We start from the raw sequence: 12111 nt of genomic DNA on the forward strand, positions 1-12111 counted from the left end.
GATGGTTGAAAGGAATGAGAGAGAAATAATCCAATTCATTCCACAAAAACTGTAGACTAGCTTCACACCCTAATTGTTAAGATTCAGGATATTCAAATGCTCACTCCAGTGCAAAGAGTGGGTGGTAAATACCATATAGAGTTGCAATAACATTTGTCAAATCATTCACGTCTTTAACTAATTAAGATAAGATTTGAGAGCAAATAAGTTCAATTGCACATTTATCGGCTCTGGTTTTATCATTTAATTTCTGAGTTCCTCTTCTCACAGGGAAAAATAGTTCAACCACTATGACTCTCTAATTTTGATTCAAATTCTTGCAGCAGTACAGATGTCATATAGTTCCCTTTCTGGTCAACAGTCTGGATAAAAGGTTTGTTTGGGTCTGGTAGTCCTAAAGTAGGTGTGGACGTGAGAGTCTGCTTCAGTCGTGTGAATGCTGTCTCTGAGTCTGGGGTCCAAGTCAGTCAGTCGGTTTGAGGCCATGTGTTGTGGTTGGGAGTGGAGCTTCGAGCGAGGATCACTGTCTGCAGTAGCCTGTCATGCCTAAAATTTACATCAATTGACATTTAGTTTTTGGGCTTGGAATTTTAAGGATGGCCTCCACTCTTTTAGGGCTCGGGAATTTGCCCTTCTCTGAGATCTCATGACCAGGGAGAGTCACTGTGGGTGATACAAACTGCAATTTAGATAGGCTAGCCTTGTGACCATGTTCTGCTAAATATTTCAGCAGTGTCACTGTGTCAGTTTTGCATGTTTCCTCTGTAGGTGAACAGATCATTATGTCGTCTACATACTGTATGAAAACACTACCTGCAGGTAAACCCAAATCTTCTGAGTTCTGATGTAACACTTGTGAGTATACAGTTGGAGAGTCGATAAAACCTTGAGGAATGCAAGACCTTGTATAGGTTTTACATTGCCATGTGAATGCAAACCAGTGCTGTGAGTCTGGATGTACTGGAACGCTGAAAAATGCATTAGACAGATCTACTACTGAAAACCACTTGCTATCAGCAGGAACCTGTGACAGTATGGGCTGAGGATTAGGAACAACAGAGGCACGCACATGAACTGCTGCATTCAAGGCTTGTAAATCTTGCACAAACCGCCATTCAATAGACTGACCCTCCGGTTGTATCTTTCTGACAGGAAAAATAAGGGTTCTGACACTCCTGCTGATAGCAAGCTATTGAACACTGGTGATCCCCTCAACGGCCCCCGGTTTTAGTGGGTATTGTGGCTAACACAGTCAGTAAGTGCTTTTAGGTGTCACTTGGAGGGGCAATGCCCACTTCACTAACCCCACATCATATTTACCGTTAGCCCACAGACTGTTTGGTACATCTTTTAACTCAGGTGAATTTATTATCAGCCGAGGAAACAGATTCAAATTTGAGGTTATTTCTCTAAGTTAAATGTACAGATCTCACCCCAGTGAACAAACTCGCAAATGGGTGTCTGTATGTTTTTAGTAAGGGGGAGTATTGCACTCCTCCTCTCTTTTTATAAATTTGAGTCCTGATGAGCACTTTAACATCCATGGGCCTAAATCCTTCCATGTCCTGTGAGGAAATTTGGCCAGTGACACGTGTGGGTGTGACGAGTGGACGTGGAAGAATTTACTGACTGCAGTGGTCATGTTTACTGGCAATGCACACATTTCATCATTCCAATATAACATACTACTGCTTAACAAATCACTTTCCTGCGCCTTTCTGAACTAAGTCTTTTCAAAATCAGTTTCCCCTGTTTCGCTCACCCTGGCCGTGCAACGTAGGTCTGCTGTTTCATAAACATGTGGGAGTCAGACATCAGTGTTTGTGCTGTTGGTAATAGTTCTGAGGCAATAGACCGCGGACAAGTTGATATCAGGTCCCATTAGTAGATGTATAGGGGCTGGCTTTGTGCCATTTGCATAAATTGGCCTATGTTTGGTTGTTGCCTGGTTACCTTTTTGCTCTATTCGGTGCAATACAAAATTAACCCTAGAGCACACATTAAATCCAGCATTTGGAGAATAGAAAAGTGTTTGAGTGTATCTCTGTCACTTGTGGTGGTAGTATATCTCTCACTGCAGTGACTGGTGTTCCTACAGTATAAAAACATCTACCGCTCAATTTAGTAGGAGTTATAAACTCACTTTGTTTTATTACTGACACTGTTGCCCCAGAATCTACCAGAAACGGGATATCTTTGTCCCGTATTTTCAAAGTTTTGTGTGGCATTACCTCAGAACTAGGCAATTTTGAAATGTTTGTTATATGAATGTGTTTGTCTATCCCAAATGATTGTGTGTAGTGTTAGGAGTGCGTTCACCAGAAGTGATGGCCTCCTCTTGCTCCACCGCCCATCATGCCTCATCATTGTAGTACCAGTCCCCCTGCGGGTGGCTCACCGTCACCTGTCTGGGACATTGTCTGCCTCTGTGTCTCTGTCGATTTTGTCGATTCTTGTGGACAGTTTCTGACCCAGTGATCTAGGCTTCCACAATTCCAGCAAGTCTCTTCATTTCTGCCATGAGGCCCTATGGAGAGTGCGTGGACCCTGGAAGATCCCCACCCCATCCCTGCTGTGTTGGGTGGATGGCCTATAACTGAGCTATTTGGAGTCTCTCAGTTAATCTTGCTTTGCTCTGAGAGACTCTTGCTGCTGCTTATGTCTGGATTTTTTTGGCATGGATAGCATGGTCTTGTATTGTGTTTAAGTGACCTCTCTCCCACCCAGTGCAGTGTTTCTGTACTTGATGGCTGATATCTGCATTCATGCCATCTCGGAAACAAGTCTTCAGTTGTTGTTCACAGGGTGTATCCTGCTGTGGGTTATCTGGTTTCTGCATGCCACTGTTGTCTGTGAAAGCCTTAGTCAGAATTACAAGGTAATCAGCGACGGACTCTGTTTGTTGTTGTTTACATGCCTTCATAGCATCCCAGTGCGTGGTCTTTTGGAAAGTGTCTCTCACACAATCCATCAACAGCTGTTCTGTATTCGGCACCAACCCTCATGTCATAACGATAATCCTCATCAGGGAAGTCTCCCTGAACTCTCCCCCATTTTAGTTTCAAGTTCTGCTGTAACATAGATCTGTTTTCATTGTCTGTCTCTATATTCTGCCTCATTTTTCCACAGCAAAAATGCCTTCCAATCCACCCTTGCTCTCTTTTTCTTTTTTTCCCGTTCCCATTCTTCAAGTCATTTCTGTAATTTCTCAATTTGACTCAAACCAAAACTGCCATTTTTAGGGAACCCAGTGTTTAATCCACAGCTACAAGTCTCTGGTCCATGTTTATCACTCCTTATTATCACACATCCTGAGAACTTAGGAATTTCTTAACTTTGACCTTAACCCATTCATCATACATGACCCAAGCTATCTCACCTTTTCATTTCACTCAGTTAGACATTCAATTGACATTATTCATTCATTCCTTTGTCAATGGGTCGTCACTGCTAATGGAATGTTTTTAACTCTCAGATGTCTTTCGTGGTCTTCAACACTGTATCCTTATTTAAGATGCTGTGTCATTCAATCCGTTGTGTATAATCATCACAGGCAGTCTATTCTCAGGGGAGGTTGACTTCCTGGGTCTTAGGCAACTTGCAGTCTCTTCACCAGCTGTGCAGATTTGGCCTGTTTGGAGAATAGTCAAAGGAGTGAAAGGAGACTGGCGTCCCAGACGAGCCCATTTATTGTGCAATTCACCTTTTGCACTTGACTTAAATGAGGAAAGACAAAACTCTTGATATAGTATTGTCACACTTTCTTTAATGCTCAGAGCATGGCTCACTCACACTCAATACAGACATACGAGCTGCTGTAGAGGAGTGAGCCTCCATCAGTGGGGTGCATACTTCTTAATCTGTTTCACACCAACCTCTAGGAGTTGTTGTGACTACTCTACCCAAACTGACATGGCAGAATATGTTTCAAAATAAACAGATGTTCTTTGTTTCTCTTTCACACAGTAACATACTGTTCAGATGCACAAATTTGATTTTTTATGAAGATCACTAAGCATTTTAACCTTTCACAAGTTCACTCAAGCATTTATACATATTCATACAATCATTTCCCTCACACACCTCAGATCCAACATGCTCGGACAACTCGTCTCTAATTAACTGGCAATTAACTTCACAACATAAATGAGCAAATATAGCAAATACAGTAAAAATGGAAATATGTACATGGATAGAAACAGACTATATATACAGGTCAGTATTATAGTCAGCTCAGACTACAAAAGATTAACTAGTAATTTTGACACACTGGTTAGCTAGCTAGCCAGCTAGCTTGCCAAGTGCACTATTTCATTTTGCACAACCAATTTAGCACTATAAATTGGAGGCCCAATTGATACACTTCTAAGTTACATTTCAACAAGTCACAATGCTAACATGTTCAAAGTACTCACCTTATGTATGTTGAAAGAGATATTGGTCACTGTGATCATTCAGTGGTATATTTGTCTGGGCCTGAGTGCATGAGTTTATTGCTGCTGTTGTGTCCCGGCAACAACCTACATACAATGACCAGGATGTATCCCTCCGCCTCAGTTTGCCAAGGAAACGGTGTCCGGGGAAACAAATGTAAATGATGGGGGACAAAATGCAGAGTCCTCGTTCTGTTTAAAAATGAATTCTACAGTTCAGCTGAAGCTAACATGTGGCAGTCTGTGTTAGACAAATCAAGTGGGCATCAGCCCAAGTTACAGTTTTTTTAGTACGATATTCCCCCTTCATTGCTATCCCTCCACCACAGCTCAGCAAGGAAACACAAAGAGAGTATTTCATCTTAAAAAGACGGTACTTTTAGAACATACCAACTTGATTTGGGTCACTCAGACTGCTGAGGCCACATATTACTCACTATTTTTAGTCATGCAAGCCGCATTGCACTTGGGATGAGTGTTGTTGGCTGGAATATTCTGCCAAATATTGCATGGATTGCCTTCAACATTTGCGTTGATGGCCACATTCATGGCCCCCATAGGATCCATTGGATAACCTTGGTGATCTGCTCACACAGGTCAACATTTTAAATTGCTCAAATTGCCCAACTTTGGTTAATCACCAAATACCTGCACAACTAATGACATTCCTCAGCTGTATTTTGTGTTTACATGCTTACATGATGAAGTGCTCATGAACTGGCACGTTTGAGTCTGGACTGTGAGGTTTTAGAAAACAATGTGGAAACACAGTATTGGAATATTTGATCAGGATTAATTAGTGTGGACTAGTTAAGAGGTTCCTGTGAACAGGATGGAAAAATCTAGGTATGGACAGCAAACAAGCAACTCTCTACTTCCTCACTAACTACCGTCAGTGTGCCCTTAAGCAAGGTTGTCTCTCAAATCCTTCTGTCCTCCCTCCTTCTTTTATTCCTCCATTTCTCATCCTTCCTCCATACCTCCATCCAATCTTCTACCCTCACTGTGGCTCATCAATATATCAACCACCCTGATTCTCCCTTTATCTCACTCTTAGAGGCAGTCCTGTGCGCATTAAATATTTAGAGACAGACGGTCTAGTGCAACAGCCCGGCAACCTCTCCGCTGAGAGAGAGAGAGAGAAAGCCAGAGTAAGTAGGATCCTCTCTCTCTTTCTTTTTCTCTCTGTCACTCCAAGCAGGGGAGTCTCCGGAAGAGCCCGAAGGGTAGGAGAGCCCCTTTCTCCCCACGGGTATCACTGAGCGTGTGTCGGGGGTCATCACAGGGTGAACAGCGTGGTCTGAATGTCAAAACGCTGTGGAAGTCGATGTGGTGAGCGCAGAGGAAGACAGAAAGGCCACATGGAAAAATATGAGGAGGAGGAGGAGGAGGAGGGGAGAAAGAGAGAGCAGAGGAGATGTGTGGTGTCAGTGTGGGAGGAAATCTTCAAATTAGATTGAACACATTTCCCTTATTTTCTTTGCGGATGTTTGTGTTTGGTCTGAATCTGTTTGATTGGTTTATGATGTAACAAAGAGAGAAACACGCAGCCAGACAGACACACAGACATCTTTGTTTGCCCTGTTGATTTTCACAGCCTTCCGTACTTCCTTCAAGTTCTCCATTCTCAAACCTGAGTGTGACTCTGTGTGCGCGTGCGTCCGTACCTTTTGTGTAAACTCATTCTTTACCTCCCACACGTGAAGTCGTGAGCAGACAAACCGGCATGACAGTGAGAAAAGAAAAGAAAGAGCTAACAACAAATGATCTTTTGTGCTTTTGTGTAAGTGCACAACGCAGAGGCAGATCCAGTGAAAACAGTTATTAACATCTCTTAATAATCACTTTACCTTCTCAAAAACAACTCTCTCCTTTAATAGGGATGACTGGCTAACTGCAAGTGTTAAAAGCCATCTGCAGCACTATTATACCTTTGCACAGCGTAGTATATATATCTAAATTGTGATGGCAGATACTAAAGTATACAGGATCCTAGCGCATCACAAAGAGCTCTGGCTGTAGCTTTTTTCTGGTGGGAAACCTGCATTTTAACTTAACAATGGCTGTTTCTGAGTCAAAATGAAGTTGGACACTCCCCCGCTCCGAAATCGTGCAAACATCCACAACCACCCACTCCCATAATGTCAGTGCTGACAACCAAAATGGGCGGAAAATGAAACCATCTAATGTTAAAACATAAAACAAAAAAGAAAATCTGTCACTATTATGGCAGCAGGGAAAGAGAGAGAGAAACAGAGAAGACAGAGTAAAAATAGGTAAAAGCAAGTAATTGAGAATGTGGTTCATTTGTGCTGTGTGTGTGTGTGTGTGTGTGTGTGTGTGTGTGTGTGTGTGTGTGTGTGTGTGTGTGTGTGTGTGTGTGTGTGTAAAACAACATTCCATTCATTCCTAAAGCGCTAAGCTGACCAGACTGGGCAGCAGCACCAGAGCAGCAGTTACAGCCACACACTCAAACACACAAAAACACACATACACGACCACCACACATCCATGCACACACAGCTGAGTCTCTTTATCAAACCTGTGCTTGGGGATCTGGTCAGTGTGATGTGAAGAAGTAGTCATGGTTTGTGGCGCACAGGGAAGTAGAAGAGGAAGTTACAATGATTTTGGTCAAAGAATGGAAGTAAGACTAAGGTCAGGTCAAATATTTGCAAACCAGATTTTGATTTTGTCTTAAATCTGAACTGAGCAAAAAGTGAACAAGGACAATTTAATAGTGGAAAATAAGTTATAACATTAACTTTAAACTACGTTTCTGTTGTTGTTCAAACCAGTTGAACATGATTCACATATGTTTGGTTTCATTGCCGACAGTTATTCTCATTATGAAAGTGCAAATCCCATTGATTTGGAAGCTACTTGGGAAAACATGATGTTTGTCGCTGAAAAAGCTAAGCCATGGCAGTTCCCTCTTTTATGTGGGCATTGCCTAAAGCTGATTAGATCACAAAGAAATCTGAATAATGCTGCACAACCACTGCAAATAGAAATTGTAAACCAATTAGTACACCTAACAGCTGCAATGTTCATTTTTGGCCATGCTAGCATCATGGCTCAAGGGATGGCAATCTCAGTTGGTCGGTTGGTCGGTCATTCGGAAAAATCTCAACAACTATAGGGTGGATTACCATAAAATTTGGTAAATATATCCACGGCACCCAGAGGATGAATCCTAACAACTTTGGTGATCCTCTGATTTTTCTCTACTAGCGCCACCAACAGGTCATATTCTCTGAAGACCTTTAGTCTTGTTCTTACATAATCTATAGATTATACCAAATATTATCTGTCTGTGGTTGTATTCAAAATCCTTCACTTATTTACTACTCCCTATATCAATGGTTCTCAAACTTTTTCACATCAAGGACTCCTAAACTGACACAAATTAGACCACGGACCCCCATTGGATAAGATTTTGTCCCAGGGTCTCCAATATGGTAAGATTTTTGCTTTTAGATGTTTTATTACAGAGGGTGTATGAAACCCATCACCACAACAGTCATTCATTCTGTCATTATACTTTCACTTGGCTAACATCTAGTCAATGAAATAATAGTGAAATTAAAATATTACCCATTTTTCTAGGGACCCCCTGGAAGTCCCTCAAGGACCCCCTATATAATAGACACTAAGTAATTTAATCTATAGTGAGCAGTGAATTGAGATTTTCTGATACTTACCATCATCATTTTACATCATCACTGGTGGCTAAATGCTAATATTCACATCTATCCTTGCATTGCATTGACTTGTGGGTTGTGTACATGCCATGGACACCACCTTTCATTCCATTGTGGAAATATTTGAGGGCACTATATGAATGAATGAATGAATGAATATTTTTATATTAAGTGTCATACACCCAAAAGGTGTCCAGCCCACATGGACTTACAAGACATCACTACATACTACAGCTATGTCAAACATGTACTGTAATCATTCATCTGTCATGTCAAACAGATGGATGTCCAGCACACATTTTCAGGAAAAGCTTAAAATCCCACTCCACTCAAAAATACTTGCTCCTACAGATAGATGTTTGAGCTTGACTGTGCAGAATGATGTATGTGCAGAGTTTGACACTAGAAGACTGTTTTCACATTCAGCTGCTGAAAGTGGAAAGTTTCTCTGTTCTCACTGAAAATCAGATTTTTAGGGATGGGCCTACAAGCAGGATCTGATGCCTTCAGTGCACAAACACTGAGAAGTGACTTTTCAATGAAGTAGGAGACATCTTGTGTCCAGCAGTTAAACTTTTCAAATGAAATATATTTACATATTTATAGACTTTGGGATGTTTAATGAGGGAGAAGGAGTAGAAGTCATTTTAAGGATTTTTAAGTGGTAATTATTTTTGTGAAAAAACACATCAGACACACATTATTATTGTTCCAAGCAGAGTATTTACATGTCTGGGGAGGATTTTTACTCTAAGATTGTGATAAAATGGACAGTAGACAATAAAATGCATTTAATTCTCAACCTCATCCAAATCACACAGGTGACACTCTTTGTCTCTGGGTGAATTTTCACATTCGGAATTCAGACAAATAAAATGGCGGAGGGTGAATATAGTGCACTATATATTAAACTAGAACATACAGCGCATTTTAATTAGGATATAACACAATATTAAAAATGTCTTAACAAGCTGCAAGAAGTGAAAGAATTATTTTGCAACTGTCGCTCCTGCTGTAATGACAACTGTCACTGTCAGATTTACACAGCTGGAGTTAATTAACATTAAATGAGTCAAAACCAAACCCTTACTGTTGTCTGGTTGTCTGCATGCGCTGGTGTCGGTACTATTTTGCACTTGGCCAAAGATGGTTTCATTGAGAAGTAAGCACCACTCTGTGTCAATTCTGTACAAATGAATAATGGATTGTGTCTTTTTAATGAAACAGAGCGATGAGAGTAACTAATTGCCTTTTAATTTTCAGACAGCTAACGCTAGCAGCAACCTAGTTAGTAACCAAATGACTCACAGCTGGTGGATAATAACAGATAATTGGAATCTCCCACTTTAACTTTTAATTGCAATATCTTTTGTTTTAAGCTTATCACCTTAAGAGCTCTGAATCTGGTCCTCCAGGATTCAGAGCTGTTCAACCTTGCCAGAGCTTGTCCGTCATTAGCTTCAGCTGCTACAGTGCAGTGCTGTATAACTAGTGGTAGTAAGCCAGATATCAAAACTTTTACTTATGTTGCCAGATGTAACTTACCAGCAGTTTATAAATATTATCATAAGTGGACAACTATGTAGTTTGCGGGCTTACCATACTAATTTATTTGACATTTTATAGATTTATACATAATGAAAGTCAAGAAGAAATGTCCAATTAGTTGCTCTCACTTACTGGTGAAAGAGCCAGTCATCCAGTGTGTTTGTAATAAACCAAAGATGAAAATCATTGGTTTGCTGTGGAAGAATCAACTGTTGAATTTCAATTCCTCAGTCACTTACTGAAATCTAAAAGGTACTTTCTCAGTCAAGGGATCACTCTCTCGTAGGTGTAGTGCACTAAGCACGTCAAAAGAAGCACCAGCAAGAGTCATTTGAGCCAATATTTTGCCCAGGGCCAGTGGAGACATCTCCTTGCTCAACCCAGAACAACAACAAGCGAACCAAAGCCTTTGCTCCGTCTACAAAGCAAAGAGAAAGCCAAGATGTTCCCAGAAAATCCTCATGGCTTCAGGTCTGGCAGATGGGGAATGATGAAACAGTCAGAAACAGTGTAGGAATAACTTGCTTCTGCCACTGTTATTCTTTCCATGCCACTGTCATGTCACGATCAAAAGAGAATGTGAGGTCCCTTATTTTAACATTTTGTTGATATCTTAAGCAGTTGTTGCTGCTGTTGTGATTTAGTTTACTTGGTAATCAGACAAATAGTACAAATTTAGTACAATGAATCATTTTTCCTGGAATGTTCAAATGATGAAGTTTAATTTTCTGTAAGTCATTTATTTTTGTCCATTCAGCTCTTGGTAACCAATCATAGTAGTTTCTTCTATTTATCTCTATTCTATTTCTTCTATTTACTCTAAACAAACCACTGTTGCTGCTGAGCCCTTCCTGCACTCGTCAAGGGACTTTCAGTGCTCAGCCACTGAATGACTAATGTGTTATAGTCACCAAGAGAAATCTGCAGATGAGACATTTATATAAAAATCTAAAAAGCACATTATTGGAAGAGAGGCTCACTTCACTTAACATTTCACCTGTGTACCTCAAAATGTTGTTCATAGCTTGATTGTTTGAGCAGTGGTTATGGAAGTTGGAGAACATACATTATTAGTCTGTGACAGTTTTTCCTAAAAAACATATTTCTGATACACACAATGATGTATATTTTTTGTCCAATCTTTGTTTTATTTCTTGTGAAATATTGTAGTTTTACCCTTTTAGGCCTCTAAAATGATTCAAATTAAACAACCAATGGGGGTAAATCAGTCTGACGAAGGGTTGCAAGCAAAAAAGGTTGGAAACAACTGGTCAATGACATCAAAGTAAGAGATTTCTAACTGGATTATCTTGACATGACATTAATGATTTCTGGCTTTAAAACACATAGACGGGGTGTAAAAATGTCTTTGAATGCAGACGCAGCATTTGTGGATCATCCAGATTGTCAAATGGGAGAAACTTGGTGCAGAAGTTCTGAAGCACTTAAACAAAAAGGAGAAAGTTGTAAGTGAACCATCAAGTGAACACTCATCATTATCACAGACACATATTTGTGTTTGACAAGTAATCTTGATCACTGGTGCAAGAAAAGCATCTTTCTAATATTAAAACTAGAAACATAAGTGAAAAACACCCAATGGAGCGATAGCAGACACACATGCTGTTCATGTTTTAATTGCCATGCAGACTGTGTACATGTGTGTGTGTAACTATGTCTCTGTTGGTCCAAAGTACATGTGGGGCTGAATGACTGCGTGTGCGAGGACATGTGTGTGCATGTGTGTGTTGGAGGGATAGTTCGAAAGAGACAGGGGAGCACATATGGCCTGAACAGTCGGGGGTGGAACTCCCACATGACATGGCAGATAAAAATAAAAATGGGAGGGAGAGAGAGAGACACAGAAACATAGAGAGCTGAAAAGAGAGAGAGAGAGAACTGGCCCAGACTATGATACAACATTGAAATGAATCATATGCGTTTGTGAGAGACCCTCCTCCCAAGAGAAATGACAGCATCAGTCATTTCAGCAAATGCCCTAAAACGACATTTGTTTATGTTCAAGTGACAAAGTCTTCTAGCGGCCGTAGGAATTATGACTCTTCTCTGGGAAAGCAGAGGAGGAAGTCAGGTGACATGAATACAGAGCCAGAAAGACCACAGCGGGAGGAGGTCAGGGTGGATGGACAACATGAAAGATTGCTGTTAGTTTCCCGTATCCTACTGACAGTCAACGTTGGTCTCTTTGAACCATGACTACGACACTTCCCTGAACTTATAGAGGAATTCTACACATCAAAGGCTGTTTACAGGTGTTGGGGAGTACCACTGCATATGTGAAAAGAGTTGTATAAAGCTGTTTGTGACTCCAGAGGGAGCTGCCCAAAGTCTGATCATTATTTCAACCGTGTAACAGATTTGGAAATCACTGATAAATGATGATGTCCTGTCGATAGGGGCATCAG

The sequence above is a fragment of the Thunnus maccoyii genome, chromosome 2 (genome assembly GCF_910596095.1).
Source record: "Thunnus maccoyii chromosome 2, fThuMac1.1, whole genome shotgun sequence".
Taxonomy (NCBI): Eukaryota; Metazoa; Chordata; class Actinopteri; order Scombriformes; family Scombridae; genus Thunnus; species Thunnus maccoyii.